This window comes from Ranitomeya imitator, chromosome 2, assembly GCF_032444005.1.
Source record: "Ranitomeya imitator isolate aRanImi1 chromosome 2, aRanImi1.pri, whole genome shotgun sequence".
Lineage (NCBI taxonomy): Eukaryota > Metazoa > Chordata > Amphibia > Anura > Dendrobatidae > Ranitomeya > Ranitomeya imitator.
The window spans coordinates 783,551,199-783,566,885 of record NC_091283.1 but is presented as its reverse complement, the minus strand read 5'-3'; the positions used below and the strand labels follow the sequence as shown (position 1 = coordinate 783,566,885).

Sequence of the window (15,687 nt, the reverse complement as noted above, 5' to 3'; positions counted from 1 at the left end):
GGACCTTGGGGTCCACCACCTGGTTCCAGCACCGTCAGCTGGTTCCGGGCCGAGCCTTTGGCTTAGGTGCCTCCTCCTGGGTATCCGAGTTCCGCCAACGCCAGGCGGTCCTTGGTAGTGCTTTTAAGCGCGGGCACCTACAGCTTAGTAACCGGGTTCCAGCACCGTCAGCTGGTCCTCGGTCGTGCCATTGGCTCTTGCACACTGGGGCAACGCATCCGGGTTCCAGCACCGCCAGCTGGTTCTCGGCAGTGTTTTTGTCACAGGTACTCCCTCGTGCCAAGCCTGGTTTCAGCACCGTCAGCTGTTTCCGGGTTGTGTCAAGCTCACTGAGACACCTATGCTTGCCTCGTCGTGGTGCGGTCGGGTTAGCCAACTCCAGGGTGCCTCCAGTTTAGGAGCTTCCTATGTGGGCTGCGTGAACTGGTAGTCAAGGCTGGTTCTGTAGTGCCAGTAGGCCCAGCTCCCCCTGTAGGACTGTTGGGGTTCGGTAACTGCGGCTGCCTCGCGGCCTAGCTGTTCTCTCCTCTCCTGTGGACCTTGGGGTCCACCACCTGGTTCCAGCACCGTCAGCTGGTTCCGGGCCGAGCCTTTGGCTTAGGTGCCTCCTCCTGGGTATCCGAGTTCCGCCAACGCCAGGCGGTCCTTGGTAGTGCTTTTAAGCGCGGGCACCTACAGCTTAGTAACCGGGTTCCAGCACCGTCAGCTGGTCCTCGGTCGTGCCATTGGCTCTTGCACACTGGGGCAACGCATCCGGGTTCCAGCACCGCCAGCTGGTTCTCGGCAGTGTTTTTGTCACAGGTACTCCCTCGTGCCAAGCCTGGTTTCAGCACCGTCAGCTGTTTCCGGGTTGTGTCAAGCTCACTGAGACACCTATGCTTGCCTCGTCGTGGTGCGGTCGGGTTAGCCAACTCCAGGGTGCCTCCAGTTTAGGAGCTTCCTATGTGGGCTGCGTGAACTGGTAGTCAAGGCTGGTTCTGTAGTGCCAGTAGGCCCAGCTCCCCCTGTAGGACTGTTGGGGTTCGGTAACTGCGGCTGCCTCGCGGCCTAGCTGTTCTCTCCTCTCCTGTGGACCTTGGGGTCCACCACCTGGTTCCAGCACCGTCAGCTGGTTCCGGGCCGAGCCTTTGGCTTAGGTGCCTCCTCCTGGGTATCCGAGTTCCGCCAACGCCAGGCGGTCCTTGGTAGTGCTTTTAAGCGCGGGCACCTACAGCTTAGTAACCGGGTTCCAGCACCGTCAGCTGGTCCTCGGTCGTGCCATTGGCTCTTGCACACTGGGGCAACGCATCCGGGTTCCAGCACCGCCAGCTGGTTCTCGGCAGTGTTTTTGTCACAGGTACTCCCTCGTGCCAAGCCTGGTTTCAGCACCGTCAGCTGTTTCCGGGTTGTGTCAAGCTCACTGAGACACCTATGCTTGCCTCGTCGTGGTGCGGTCGGGTTAGCCAACTCCAGGGTGCCTCCAGTTTAGGAGCTTCCTATGTGGGCTGCGTGAACTGGTAGTCAAGGCTGGTTCTGTAGTGCCAGTAGGCCCAGCTCCCCCTGTAGGACTGTTGGGGTTCGGTAACTGCGGCTGCCTCGCGGCCTAGCTGTTCTCTCCTCTCCTGTGGACCTTGGGGTCCACCACCTGGTTCCAGCACCGTCAGCTGGTTCCGGGCCGAGCCTTTGGCTTAGGTGCCTCCTCCTGGGTATCCGAGTTCCGCCAACGCCAGGCGGTCCTTGGTAGTGCTTTTAAGCGCGGGCACCTACAGCTTAGTAACCGGGTTCCAGCACCGTCAGCTGGTCCTCGGTCGTGCCATTGGCTCTTGCACACTGGGGCAACGCATCCGGGTTCCAGCACCGCCAGCTGGTTCTCGGCAGTGTTTTTGTCACAGGTACTCCCTCGTGCCAAGCCTGGTTTCAGCACCGTCAGCTGTTTCCGGGTTGTGTCAAGCTCACTGAGACACCTATGCTTGCCTCGTCGTGGTGCGGTCGGGTTAGCCAACTCCAGGGTGCCTCCAGTTTAGGAGCTTCCTATGTGGGCTGCGTGAACTGGTAGTCAAGGCTGGTTCTGTAGTGCCAGTAGGCCCAGCTCCCCCTGTAGGACTGTTGGGGTTCGGTAACTGCGGCTGCCTCGCGGCCTAGCTGTTCTCTCCTCTCCTGTGGACCTTGGGGTCCACCACCTGGTTCCAGCACCGTCAGCTGGTTCCGGGCCGAGCCTTTGGCTTAGGTGCCTCCTCCTGGGTATCCGAGTTCCGCCAACGCCAGGCGGTCCTTGGTAGTGCTTTTAAGCGCGGGCACCTACAGCTTAGTAACCGGGTTCCAGCACCGTCAGCTGGTCCTCGGTCGTGCCATTGGCTCTTGCACACTGGGGCAACGCATCCGGGTTCCAGCACCGCCAGCTGGTTCTCGGCAGTGTTTTTGTCACAGGTACTCCCTCGTGCCAAGCCTGGTTTCAGCACCGTCAGCTGTTTCCGGGTTGTGTCAAGCTCACTGAGACACCTATGCTTGCCTCGTCGTGGTGCGGTCGGGTTAGCCAACTCCAGGGTGCCTCCAGTTTAGGAGCTTCCTATGTGGGCTGCGTGAACTGGTAGTCAAGGCTGGTTCTGTAGTGCCAGTAGGCCCAGCTCCCCCTGTAGGACTGTTGGGGTTCGGTAACTGCGGCTGCCTCGCGGCCTAGCTGTTCTCTCCTCTCCTGTGGACCTTGGGGTCCACCACCTGGTTCCAGCACCGTCAGCTGGTTCCGGGCCGAGCCTTTGGCTTAGGTGCCTCCTCCTGGGTATCCGAGTTCCGCCAACGCCAGGCGGTCCTTGGTAGTGCTTTTAAGCGCGGGCACCTACAGCTTAGTAACCGGGTTCCAGCACCGTCAGCTGGTCCTCGGTCGTGCCATTGGCTCTTGCACACTGGGGCAACGCATCCGGGTTCCAGCACCGCCAGCTGGTTCTCGGCAGTGTTTTTGTCACAGGTACTCCCTCGTGCCAAGCCTGGTTTCAGCACCGTCAGCTGTTTCCGGGTTGTGTCAAGCTCACTGAGACACCTATGCTTGCCTCGTCGTGGTGCGGTCGGGTTAGCCAACTCCAGGGTGCCTCCAGTTTAGGAGCTTCCTATGTGGGCTGCGTGAACTGGTAGTCAAGGCTGGTTCTGTAGTGCCAGTAGGCCCAGCTCCCCCTGTAGGACTGTTGGGGTTCGGTAACTGCGGCTGCCTCGCGGCCTAGCTGTTCTCTCCTCTCCTGTGGACCTTGGGGTCCACCACCTGGTTCCAGCACCGTCAGCTGGTTCCGGGCCGAGCCTTTGGCTTAGGTGCCTCCTCCTGGGTATCCGAGTTCCGCCAACGCCAGGCGGTCCTTGGTAGTGCTTTTAAGCGCGGGCACCTACAGCTTAGTAACCGGGTTCCAGCACCGTCAGCTGGTCCTCGGTCGTGCCATTGGCTCTTGCACACTGGGGCAACGCATCCGGGTTCCAGCACCGCCAGCTGGTTCTCGGCAGTGTTTTTGTCACAGGTACTCCCTCGTGCCAAGCCTGGTTTCAGCACCGTCAGCTGTTTCCGGGTTGTGTCAAGCTCACTGAGACACCTATGCTTGCCTCGTCGTGGTGCGGTCGGGTTAGCCAACTCCAGGGTGCCTCCAGTTTAGGAGCTTCCTATGTGGGCTGCGTGAACTGGTAGTCAAGGCTGGTTCTGTAGTGCCAGTAGGCCCAGCTCCCCCTGTAGGACTGTTGGGGTTCGGTAACTGCGGCTGCCTCGCGGCCTAGCTGTTCTCTCCTCTCCTGTGGACCTTCGGGTCCACCACCTGGTTCCAGCACCGTCAGCTGGTTCCGGGCCGAGCCTTTGGCTTAGGTGCCTCCTCCTGGGTATCCGAGTTCCGCCAACGCCAGGCGGTCCTTGGTAGTGCTTTTAAGCGCGGGCACCTACAGCTTAGTAACCGGGTTCCAGCACCGTCAGCTGGTCCTCGGTCGTGCCATTGGCTCTTGCACACTGGGGCAACGCATCCGGGTTCCAGCACCGCCAGCTGGTTCTCGGCAGTGTTTTTGTCACAGGTACTCCCTCGTGCCAAGCCTGGTTTCAGCACCGTCAGCTGTTTCCGGGTTGTGTCAAGCTCACTGAGACACCTATGCTTGCCTCGTCGTGGTGCGGTCGGGTTAGCCAACTCCAGGGTGCCTCCAGTTTAGGAGCTTCCTATGTGGGCTGCGTGAACTGGTAGTCAAGGCTGGTTCTGTAGTGCCAGTAGGCCCAGCTCCCCCTGTAGGACTGTTGGGGTTCGGTAACTGCGGCTGCCTCGCGGCCTAGCTGTTCTCTCCTCTCCTGTGGACCTTGGGGTCCACCACCTGGTTCCAGCACCGTCAGCTGGTTCCGGGCCGAGCCTTTGGCTTAGGTGCCTCCTCCTGGGTATCCGAGTTCCGCCAACGCCAGGCGGTCCTTGGTAGTGCTTTTAAGCGCGGGCACCTACAGCTTAGTAACCGGGTTCCAGCACCGTCAGCTGGTCCTCGGTCGTGCCATTGGCTCTTGCACACTGGGGCAACGCATCCGGGTTCCAGCACCGCCAGCTGGTTCTCGGCAGTGTTTTTGTCACAGGTACTCCCTCGTGCCAAGCCTGGTTTCAGCACCGTCAGCTGTTTCCGGGTTGTGTCAAGCTCACTGAGACACCTATGCTTGCCTCGTCGTGGTGCGGTCGGGTTAGCCAACTCCAGGGTGCCTCCAGTTTAGGAGCTTCCTATGTGGGCTGCGTGAACTGGTAGTCAAGGCTGGTTCTGTAGTGCCAGTAGGCCCAGCTCCCCCTGTAGGACTGTTGGGGTTCGGTAACTGCGGCTGCCTCGCGGCCTAGCTGTTCTCTCCTCTCCTGTGGACCTTGGGGTCCACCACCTGGTTCCAGCACCGTCAGCTGGTTCCGGGCCGAGCCTTTGGCTTAGGTGCCTCCTCCTGGGTATCCGAGTTCCGCCAACGCCAGGCGGTCCTTGGTAGTGCTTTTAAGCGCGGGCACCTACAGCTTAGTAACCGGGTTCCAGCACCGTCAGCTGGTCCTCGGTCGTGCCATTGGCTCTTGCACACTGGGGCAACGCATCCGGGTTCCAGCACCGCCAGCTGGTTCTCGGCAGTGTTTTTGTCACAGGTACTCCCTCGTGCCAAGCCTGGTTTCAGCACCGTCAGCTGTTTCCGGGTTGTGTCAAGCTCACTGAGACACCTATGCTTGCCTCGTCGTGGTGCGGTCGGGTTAGCCAACTCCAGGGTGCCTCCAGTTTAGGAGCTTCCTATGTGGGCTGCGTGAACTGGTAGTCAAGGCTGGTTCTGTAGTGCCAGTAGGCCCAGCTCCCCCTGTAGGACTGTTGGGGTTCGGTAACTGCGGCTGCCTCGCGGCCTAGCTGTTCTCTCCTCTCCTGTGGACCTTCGGGTCCACCACCTGGTTCCAGCACCGTCAGCTGGTTCCGGGCCGAGCCTTTGGCTTAGGTGCCTCCTCCTGGGTATCCGAGTTCCGCCAACGCCAGGCGGTCCTTGGTAGTGCTTTTAAGCGCGGGCACCTACAGCTTAGTAACCGGGTTCCAGCACCGTCAGCTGGTCCTCGGTCGTGCCATTGGCTCTTGCACACTGGGGCAACGCATCCGGGTTCCAGCACCGCCAGCTGGTTCTCGGCAGTGTTTTTGTCACAGGTACTCCCTCGTGCCAAGCCTGGTTTCAGCACCGTCAGCTGTTTCCGGGTTGTGTCAAGCTCACTGAGACACCTATGCTTGCCTCGTCGTGGTGCGGTCGGGTTAGCCAACTCCAGGGTGCCTCCAGTTTAGGAGCTTCCTATGTGGGCTGCGTGAACTGGTAGTCAAGGCTGGTTCTGTAGTGCCAGTAGGCCCAGCTCCCCCTGTAGGACTGTTGGGGTTCGGTAACTGCGGCTGCCTCGCGGCCTAGCTGTTCTCTCCTCTCCTGTGGACCTTCGGGTCCACCACCTGGTTCCAGCACCGTCAGCTGGTTCTCGGCAGTGTCTTTTGCTCTTGTACCTTCTGCTCCCCATCCTGGTTCCAGTACCGTCAGCTGGTTCCGGGCAGAGCCTTTGGCTTAGGTGCCTCCTTCTGGGTATCCAAGTTCCACCAACGTCAGGTGGTCCTTGGTAGTGCTTTCAGGCACGGGTACCTCCTGCTTAGTAACCGGGTTCCAGTAACGTCAGCTGGTCCTCGGTAGTTCCATTGGCTCTTGGACCTTCGGCTACCCATCCGGGTTCCAGTACCGTCAGCTGGTTCTCGGCAGTGTCTTTTGCTCTTGTACCTTCTGCTCCCCATCCTGGTTCCAGTAACGTCAGCTGGTTCCGGGCAGAGCCTTTGGCTTAGGTGCCTCCTTCTGGGTATCCGAGTTCCGTCAACGTCAGGCGGTCCTTGGTAGTGCTTTTTAGCACGGGTACCTCCTGCTTAGTAACCGGGTTCCAGTAACGTCAGCTGGTCCTCGGTAGTTCCATAGGCTCTTGAACCTTCGGGTAGCCATCCGAGTTCCAGTTCCATCAGCTGGTTCTTGGCATTTTCTCAGCCTTCTTGTACCTTCTGCTACATTTCCAAGTTGAAGACCCTAACGTCGACGACCCGGAAGACCACCACGATGACGACGACACGGAAGACCACCCCGATGACGACGACGACGACGGCGGAGACGACGACGGCGGAGATGACGACACTGGAGACGACGACCCTGGAGACGACAACATGGAAGACCGAGAAGCAGAAGAACAAGAGGCTGCAGAACAAAGAGCAGAAGAACATTAAGCATAAGACTTAATATCAGAGCAAAAGATATTATCTAAATTATATGCAGAAGAAGACTAAGCAGTGTATGGGGGTGAGTCCGTTCCTCCTCGTGGTGCCCCTGGATAAAGCCTGATGCTGCAGGCCAAACTGAACGCGGACAAATGTAACTTTTGTGACTGGCAGAACGGAAGGTGTAATCTTCAAACTTTTATAGATAACAACTACGGGAATGCCTGTCACAAATGAGAATATGATGAAGAAGTAGAATAGGAAGAATAATAACAGTGGAATAAAAAGAATATGTAGAATAAGAAGAATAATAATAGTTGAATAAAATGAATATGAAGAATGTAATAAAAAAAAAAAAATAGGTAGAAGATGAAGAAGAAGATGAATAAGGTGAAGAAGTTGATGTCAAAGATGCTGATGATGATGAAGATGAAAGTGTGGGAAAAGAAAAAAAAAAGAAAAAAAAGAAGGGGAAGGGCGTGGAATAGTGAAACATCAATATCTGACAAAATAAAAAAAAAATTTACATAGTCAATATCTTTGTCACTCCGAACGTCTTAAAAAAAAACAAAAAACATGCTATTCTATTTGATTGGGATAAACCTCTATGACTTTAATGTCTCCGCCACCTCCCCAAATACATCCGGCATTATTCTTAGTTGTTTTCCTTCATGTAGAATGAACCTACAAGGAAAGAAAGGGTTTATTTTAATTCCGATATTTTGGTCCCATTGACTTGCATTGGGATCGGGTATCGGTATCGGCGATATCCGATATTTTTTGAATATCGGCCGATCCAAACCGATACCGATACTTTCCGATATCGGAAGGTATCGCTCAACACTAATCATCATCATCATCATCTTCCTCAGAAATCGAGGGGCGTTCATGTTTCCCCTTAGACAGTGTGGACAACTTGGTAAAATCAATCCGCAATACCATGGGGTGTGAGGAGGTAAAGGGTGCGCAAACCACGCAGGAAATTATGTTTGCGGGTTTGGCAGAGAGAAAGAGGAGATGTTTTCCGGTTATACCAGCGGTGAAAGCATTAATTAAGAGAGTGGGAGAAGCAGGATCAAAGAAGCTTTTTGCCCTCCGCGTCTAAACGTAAATATCCGTTTAGTGATGAGGAGCTCCTTACATGGACCAAAGTGCCTAAGGTCGATGCAGCCGTAGCTTCTACCTCCAAGCAATCCACTCTGCCTGTGGAGGATGCGGGACTTCTGGTCGATCCATTAGATCGCAAAGCTGAATCATCCCTTACGCGATCTTGGGAGGCGGCTACAGGAATTTTTAAACCTGCAGTAGCCAGCACCTGCGCTGCCCGGTCAATGATCATTTGGATTGATCAGTTGGACCAGCAGATCGAAAATAAAGTTTCGAGAGAGAAACTTAGAGCGGCCATCCCCTTAATACGTGGAGCAGCAGCTTTTATGGCGGACGCATCTGCCGACTCGCTTCGGTTAGCAGCGAGATCCGCAGGTCTTGTGAACAATGCAAGACGCGCACTTTGGATGAAAAGTTGGAAAGGGGACGCGCAGTCTAAATCCAAAATATGCGCAATCCCATGCGAGGGTGAGTACCTCTTTGGCAAGACCTTAGATGAGATACTCAAAAAGGCAAAGGACAGGAAGAAAGCTTTCCCTGATTCCTCTATTCCCTTTTACAGGAGAGCCTTTAAGAGGAGACCGTTTGGTAAAAGGAGGCAAACGGATAGGTCTACAACATGGACTGCTAAAGAGGACAGGCAAAGAGGTACCATGTTTAGAAGACCCAACCCCCCAAAAGACAATAAATTCTGAGGATATACCAGTAGGGGGCAGACTGAAATTTTTCGCCACACAATGGGAAAAAGTAACATCTAGCTCGTGGGTTTTAAACATCATCCGAGATGGAATTAAACTACAATTCTCTCGTGTTCCCCACGAGTCATATATTATAACATCCCTCAGCTCGCCCGCACAACAGCAGGCTCTAGAGCTAGAAATTCAAACCCTATTATCAAAGCGGGTTTTAGTCCAAGTCAGGGCTGCCACTAGAAATTTCGGGGCCCCATACTGGCAAAATTTTCGGGGCCCCCTTGAGACTCCGCCCAGGCTCCACCCCAGCCCCGCCTCCGGCTCCACCCCTCGAACTGTCCACAGTCCCACCGCTCTCTCTTGGAAAAACTCCACTTCTCACCAATCACACATTGACAGTTCCCATCACCAGATCACATACATAGCAGGCAGCTTTTGTTTTTGCCAAAAGATTTTTTAAGCCGCCACCATAACACTGTAGACACTTTTGGCCGGGCCCTACTCTACTGTAACCTATTAATTATTTGTTAAAATATGCAATACAATTTAGGTATATTTTTATTTATTTTTCAATTTTTAAAATGCCCAATAATATCACATAGAAGGAACAAATACCACAACACCATGACCAGATCACATACTACCACCACATAGTGACTGAATACTACAATTCTGATCAGTAATTTAAAAAAAAGCACCATACTATCACCAGAAGTGCCATTATACACAGGAGATCTGTACTTAGTATGCAGTGTCTGTGTACAGATAATATAGTGATCACTAGTGAAATTATACACAGGAGCTCTGTATACAGTGTATAGTGTCAGTGTATAGGTAACACACTGACTCACCAGTGATGTCTCTAGGTGAAGTCCTTCATCTTTCATCCAGCACAGACCGCCATCATTTCATCCAGCCAGGACTTCTCTCTGCAGGAAATAACACAGTTATCTCGAGCTCCGCTTGCAGAACACATTACTTAAGTTTTCACAACTTCTACATTACACCACATGAAGAAGGCGACATAGTATCACTCTATACAGTAACAGGACCGCCCCCCATTTAAAACAGTATACTCAAAAAATAAAATAAATACATCACTGCAGTAATAATATCCCTAAATTAGCCCCTATGGTATTAATAATATCCCCCAGCCTGGCCCCGTGTGTCTCATTCCTGGCGTCAGCCAGATGTTCTCCCATCCTGCCCTCATGAGTATCCATTCTGCCCCATATGATCTCCCCATCCTGCCCCATATGATCGCCCCATGTGATCTCTCCATCCTGCCCCATCTGTCTCCATCATATCCATCCTGCCCCATGATCCTGCACGATCTGTCTCCAATTCTGCCCCCAGTGTCTTTAATCATGCCCCATGTCTCCATTCTGCCCCCTATGTCTTCAACCATGCCCCCATGTCTGCAATCCTGACACTTGTCTCCAATCATGCCCCCTGTGTCTCCATTCTGCCCCATCTGTCTCCAATCCTGCCCCATCTGTCTCCAGTCATGCCCCCATGTCTTTCATCCTGCCCCGTGTCTCCAATCATGCCCCGTATCTCCATTCTGCCCCAATGTCCAGCATTCTGCCCCTGGGTCTCACAGTCTGCCCCTGTCACTGTGTCCAGCATTTCTGCCCCTGTCACTGTGTCCAGCATTTCTGCCCCTGTCACTGTGTCCAGCATTTCTGCCCCTGTCACTGTGTCCAGCATTTCTGCCCCTGTCACTGTGTCCAGCATTTCTGCCCCTGTCACTGTGTCCAGCATTTCTGCCCCTGTCACTGTGTCCAGCATTTCTGCCCCTGTCACTGTGTCCAGCATTTCTGCCCCTGTCACTGTGTCCAGCATTTCTGCCCCTGTCACTGTGTCCAGCATTTCTGCCCCTGTCAGTGTCCAGCATTTCTGCCCCTGTCACTGTGTCCAGCATTCTAGTCCCCCCCCCCCCCCCCCCCGCCGTCCGGTGGTCCCCTCCCCCGCCTGCCTCTTCTCCTCCGCCGTCTGACTGGTCCCCCGCCGACCGCCGGTCCCCCGCTGCCGCCGCCCGCCGGTGCTTGCCTCTTCTGGCCCCGGGCCCCGCTGCCGCCGGGCCGGCGCTTGCCTCTGCCCTCTCCTCTGCCGGTCCCCCGCTGCAGCCGCCTGCCTCTTCTCCGCCGGGTCCCTCGTCGTCCGGTGGTCCCCCGCTGCCTCTTCTCTGCTCCCTCCGCCGTCCACGTGGTGTCACACCGCCGCACGCTGCTCTGCTCTGGTCCCGGAAGTGGAGCAGGGCAGCGTGTGACGTCACTAACTTGCGGCGGGCGGGCCCATGATGCACCGCGGGCCCGGCCGCCTTAAAGGTACAAGGCAGATTTAGGGACAGCAGGCACAGCACAGTGGCACTGGCAGCCGCAATAAAAATGTCAGGGGGGGCCCGAGCAGAGCGCGGACCGGACCGGCTGCCAGCGTGCTCACTCGGGCCCCCCTTTTTGCTCCTCATCACCGGGCCCCATACGGCAGTGATGCCTGTAATGCCCTGATGGCGGCCCTGGTCCAAGTCCCCGAGGGACAGGAAGGCAGAGGATTCTACTCTCCCTTATTCCTGATTTCTAAACCCGACGGTTCTTTCAGGACCATCATAAACCTTAAAAAGCTCAATTCATTTGTTAAAAACCATACATTTAAGATGGAATCCATTAGATCCACTATAAAACTCCTCTTTCCAAACTGTATGATGGGGGGCATTGATTTGAAAGATGCTTATAATCATCTCCCTATCCATGACAGATACCAAAAGTACCTCAGAGTAGCAGTGACAATCAACGGCGAGATTCATCATTTCCAATATACAGCCATGCCCTTCGGCCTTTCAACAGCACCGAGGATCTTTACCAAGATAATGCTAGAGGTGATGGCCTACCTTCGCCAAAAAGAAACCCTAATTGTTCCCTATCTGGATGACTTTTTGGTCATTGGAAATTCAGTTACTCAATGTGCTGATCGTTTGGCTCATGCAATTTCCTCTCTACAGGATTTAGGCTGGATAATCAATACCAACAAATCCAGACTCCCTCCGCTATCCTGCCAGGCGTTCTTGGGGTTCCATCTAGACTCCGTATCTCAAAAGTGTCTCCTGCCTCAGGTAAAAATACTACTGATCAAACACAAAGTCCTAGCGGCGATAAACAATCCACGTATATCCCTAAGACAAGCTACGTCCTTACTAGGATCTCTTATCTCTTGTATACCTGCGGTAAAATGGGCTCAACATCATACCCGTACACTGCAACACCAGATTTTACAAGAACATAGACGGTTATCTGGTCACCTAAATGTGAAAATAACCTTATCTCAGGAAGTTTTAACTTCCTTAACGTGGTGGCTGAATTCAGACCATTTAATGAGTGGTGTTCCATGGATAATAACACCATCTCATACCATAACCACGGACGCCAGTCCTCATGGATGGGGCGCTCATATGGGGAATGATTTTTGCCAAGGGCTTTGGAACATGGAGGAAAGCTGCTATTCCTCTAATGTTAAAGAATTAAATGCAGTAAAATACGCCTTATGCCATTTTCTCCCACAGCTACGAGGGAAAGACGTCAGAATCCTTTCCGACAACACCACCACAGTGGCGTATCTAAACAGGCAAGGAGGCACGCGATCAGAGACTCTGATGTCTTCTGCTACAGAAATCCTGAATCTAGCAGAAAGTCACCTAACATCCCTTACTGCACTGCACATAAGAGGGGAAAACAACCAGCAGGCAGACTTCTTAAGTCGACACACCTTGAAACAAGGAGAGTGGTGCCTAAACCAGCAGATTTTTCGTGATATAGTATCCCTATGGGGTCAACCTCAAGTAGATCTCTTCGCCACAAGAAGAAACAAAAAAGTCCGGAAATTTGCCTCCCTATCTCTAGCGGATCATCCGGACATTCTGGACGCTCTCCAAGCCCCTTGGCAGTTCAGTCTAGCATATGCTTTTCCGCCGATCATACTGCTGCCCCAAGTCATTCGCAAAATCAGAACCGAAGGAGCGAGGGTGATACTAATAGCTCCATTCTGGCCCAAGAGACCATGGTTCTCGTGGCTGCAAACCATGTCGGTCTCAGATCCTTGGGTCCTCCCCTCAACACCCAATCTTCTCTTCCAGGGTCCGTTTTTCCACCCTCAAGTGGACAGTCTACATCTCACGGCCTGGAATTTGAGAGGCAGATGCTAAAATCAAGGGGGTTCTCGGAGGGATTGATAAACGCGCTCCTCCAGAGTAGAAAACCTTCCACTACAAAAATTTACACAAAAATATGGAAGAAATTCCTACAATTCCATACATCTTCAAACACCTCAGAAATTCCGATACAGTCTATCCTGGAATTTCTTCAAAAAGGGAGAGAACTAGGTTTAACTGCAAACACCTTAAAAGTTCATGTTTCAGCACTAGGAGCTCTCTATGGCCATAACATTGCGGGGAATAGATGGGTATCCCGATTTTATTACAGCCTGTGAACGGATAAATCCAGTTAATATACCTAGAGTTCCTCCCTGGGATCTAAACTTAGTTTTACAAGCCCTAACAGACTCTCCATTCGAACCAGTAGATTCAATACCAATCAAGATCCTATCACTAAAAACGGCCCTCTTGGTAGCACTGACTTCAGCCAGGAGAATCAGTGACATCCAAGCACTCTCTATAGATCCACCTTTCCTGCTAACTTTTCAGGATAAGTTGGTCCTTAAACCAGACCCTTCCTACCTTCCCAAAGTAGCTAAGACATTCCATAGGTCTCAGGAAATAATCTTGCCCACTTTCTTCAGTAATCCTTCCACTCCTGAAGAACAAAAGTACCACACTCTAGATGTTAAAAGAGTAGTGTTAAAGTACATTGAAAGAACCTGTAGCTGGCGACAGTGTAGGGCTCTGTTTATTTCCTTCCAGGGTCACAAGAAGGGTCATGGAATAACGAAAAGCACGTTATCCCGGTGGATCAGAGAGTCTATCAGACTGGCCTATTCCGCGAGTAAAGAAAATCCTCCGGAAGGCATAACAGCGCACTCTACCAGAGCTATGGCATCCTCCTGGGCAGAAAGGGGAGAGGTCCCAATTGAGACTATATGTAAGGCGGCAACTTGGTCAAATCCCTCTACATTCTATAATCACTATAGGCTTGACCTATCGTCAACTTCTGACCTAGACTTTGGCAGGACTGTCCTCAGCACGGTGGTCCCCCCCTAGGTGATGGTCTCTGTAAGATCTCCAGTGGGGTGCTGTCGTGGCGAAAGGGAAAAAGCCGGATTACTCACTGGTAATACTCTTTTAGTGAGTCCACGACAGCACCCTCTTATATCCCTCCCTATATTAATATAGTACTTACTATTGAGTAAAATTCTTTTAATCATATATGAGCAAATAAGTTTGAAAATGAAATAAATTATATTTGCCTAATACTGGCGGTCCTCCGGGTACTCTGAAATCAAAACTGAGGAGGAGAGGCGGACCGCCCCCTTTTATTTCTCGGTAGGTTTCCTGTTCCTGCGGGGCGGATCCCTCTCTCCAGTGGGGTGCTGTCGTGGACTCACTAAAAGAGTATTACCGGTGAGTAATCCGGCTTTTTACAAGTATATTAACCCCTTCACCCCAGCCTGTTTTCACCTTCAGGACGAGGCCAACTTGTTTTTTTTATTTCTGACAATCTTCACTTTGTGGTAATAACTCTGGAACTCTTCATCTTATCCAAAAAATTGTGAGGTTTAATATTTTTTTTTTTTTTTTTTCATGACATGTTGTACTTAATGTTAGGGTAAACTTCAGTCAATATGATTTGCGTTTTATTTATGAAAAGATAAAAACATTTGTCAAATTTCAAACTTTGAAATTTTATGCCCTTAAACCAGAGCGTTATATCACACAAAATATTGCCTGAAAAATACAGTAACTGAGACGCACCCCAAATTTTCAAGGGGGGAAAAAAAAATGGTAATGCATTTATTTTGGCTCCATCTTGGGTCTCTTTCACACTTCAGTCTTTTAGCTCCCATCATAATCCGTTGATTTTAGAAAAAACAGGATCCTGCAAATTTTTCCTCCCCCCCCCCCCCCTAGACTTGTATTAGCGACGGATGGCCATCCATCTCATCTGTTGTGCACAGGATCTGTCGGCAAATAACTGTCTGTCGGGCGTAGAAAACGTTCAGAGGAACGTTTTTTCTGCACGCCAGAAAATAGCTCAGCAACGGGTCCTGCGCTGCCTGTCGACGGCTATAATAAAAGCCTATGGGCGCAGGATCCATAGCTGACCGTCAAAAACTGGAATCCAGCGACGTATACGTTTTTTTGATTACATTTTTATTCTGAGCATGCTCGGAAGTATTTTCTAGCGTGGCTCTCTGTGTCTCTCGCCGGTTTCACACATCCAGATAATTCTGGTACCGGAATTATCCGTGTGCCCCTACGTTTCTGTGGCACATCAGTGTGGCACACGTGTGCCGCCCGTGTGCCCACTTGGTACCACATGCGGTCACGTGGGGCCGCCGATTACAGTAATGAATATGCGGCTCCACCCCTATGGGAGGTGGAGCCACATATTCATTACTGTAAATGAGCGGCCCCATGTGACCGCATACAGGAGAAGATGCGGCCAGAACAGGAAGCAGCGACAGCCAACGAGGGAGCTTTGTGAGTATTTTCAGAACAGCGGGGGGGTGCACAGGGGGTGGAAGGGGGGTTGGCACATAGATCTTTATTTTAAACACTATTATTCATATCTTCTCTGCAGCAAACGCTGCTGCAGGGAAGATATGAATCGCGGCTTCAGCACCAGTGGGGGGGACAGCGCTTAATGTAGCGTTGTCTCCTGCACGGCACACGGACTGCACACAGACAACGTCCGTGTGCGGTACGTGTTTTACACGGACCCATTGACTTTAATGGGTCCGTGTAATACGTGCGCTCCCACGAACACTGACATGTCTCCGTGTTTGGCACACGGAGACACGGTCCGCAAAAAATCAATGACATCTGCACAGATGCATTGATTTTAATGTGTCTACGTGAGTCAGCGTGTCCGGTACGTGAGGAAACTGACACCTCACGTACCGGAGACACTGACGTGTGAAACCGGCCTTCAACGGATCGCAGTGATTCTGTGACACTGGGGTTTTTTGTCGTGACATATTGTACTTTATCACAGTGCTAATATTTGTTCCATATGACTTG

General features: G+C 52.4%; 1 protein-coding gene across 5 annotated transcripts in view; it reads left to right on the top strand.

Annotated features, from left to right (window-relative positions):
- IPMK (inositol polyphosphate multikinase) overlaps positions 1-15,687 on the top strand; it is a 97,569-nt gene that overhangs the window by 29,604 nt on the left and 52,278 nt on the right. The window contains exons 1-3 of one of the 5 annotated variants that reach the window (XR_011318520.1): positions 10,582-11,376; positions 11,500-11,610; positions 12,058-14,067. The exons of 1 other annotated variant lie outside the window; for it this stretch is intronic. The gene's annotated coding sequence lies outside the window, so the exon portion shown is untranslated. Of the gene's footprint in view, positions 1-10,581; positions 14,068-15,687 lie in introns of those variants that run through there. 3 more of the 5 variants (XR_011318518.1, XR_011318519.1, XM_069753544.1) reach the window with 3 other exon arrangements.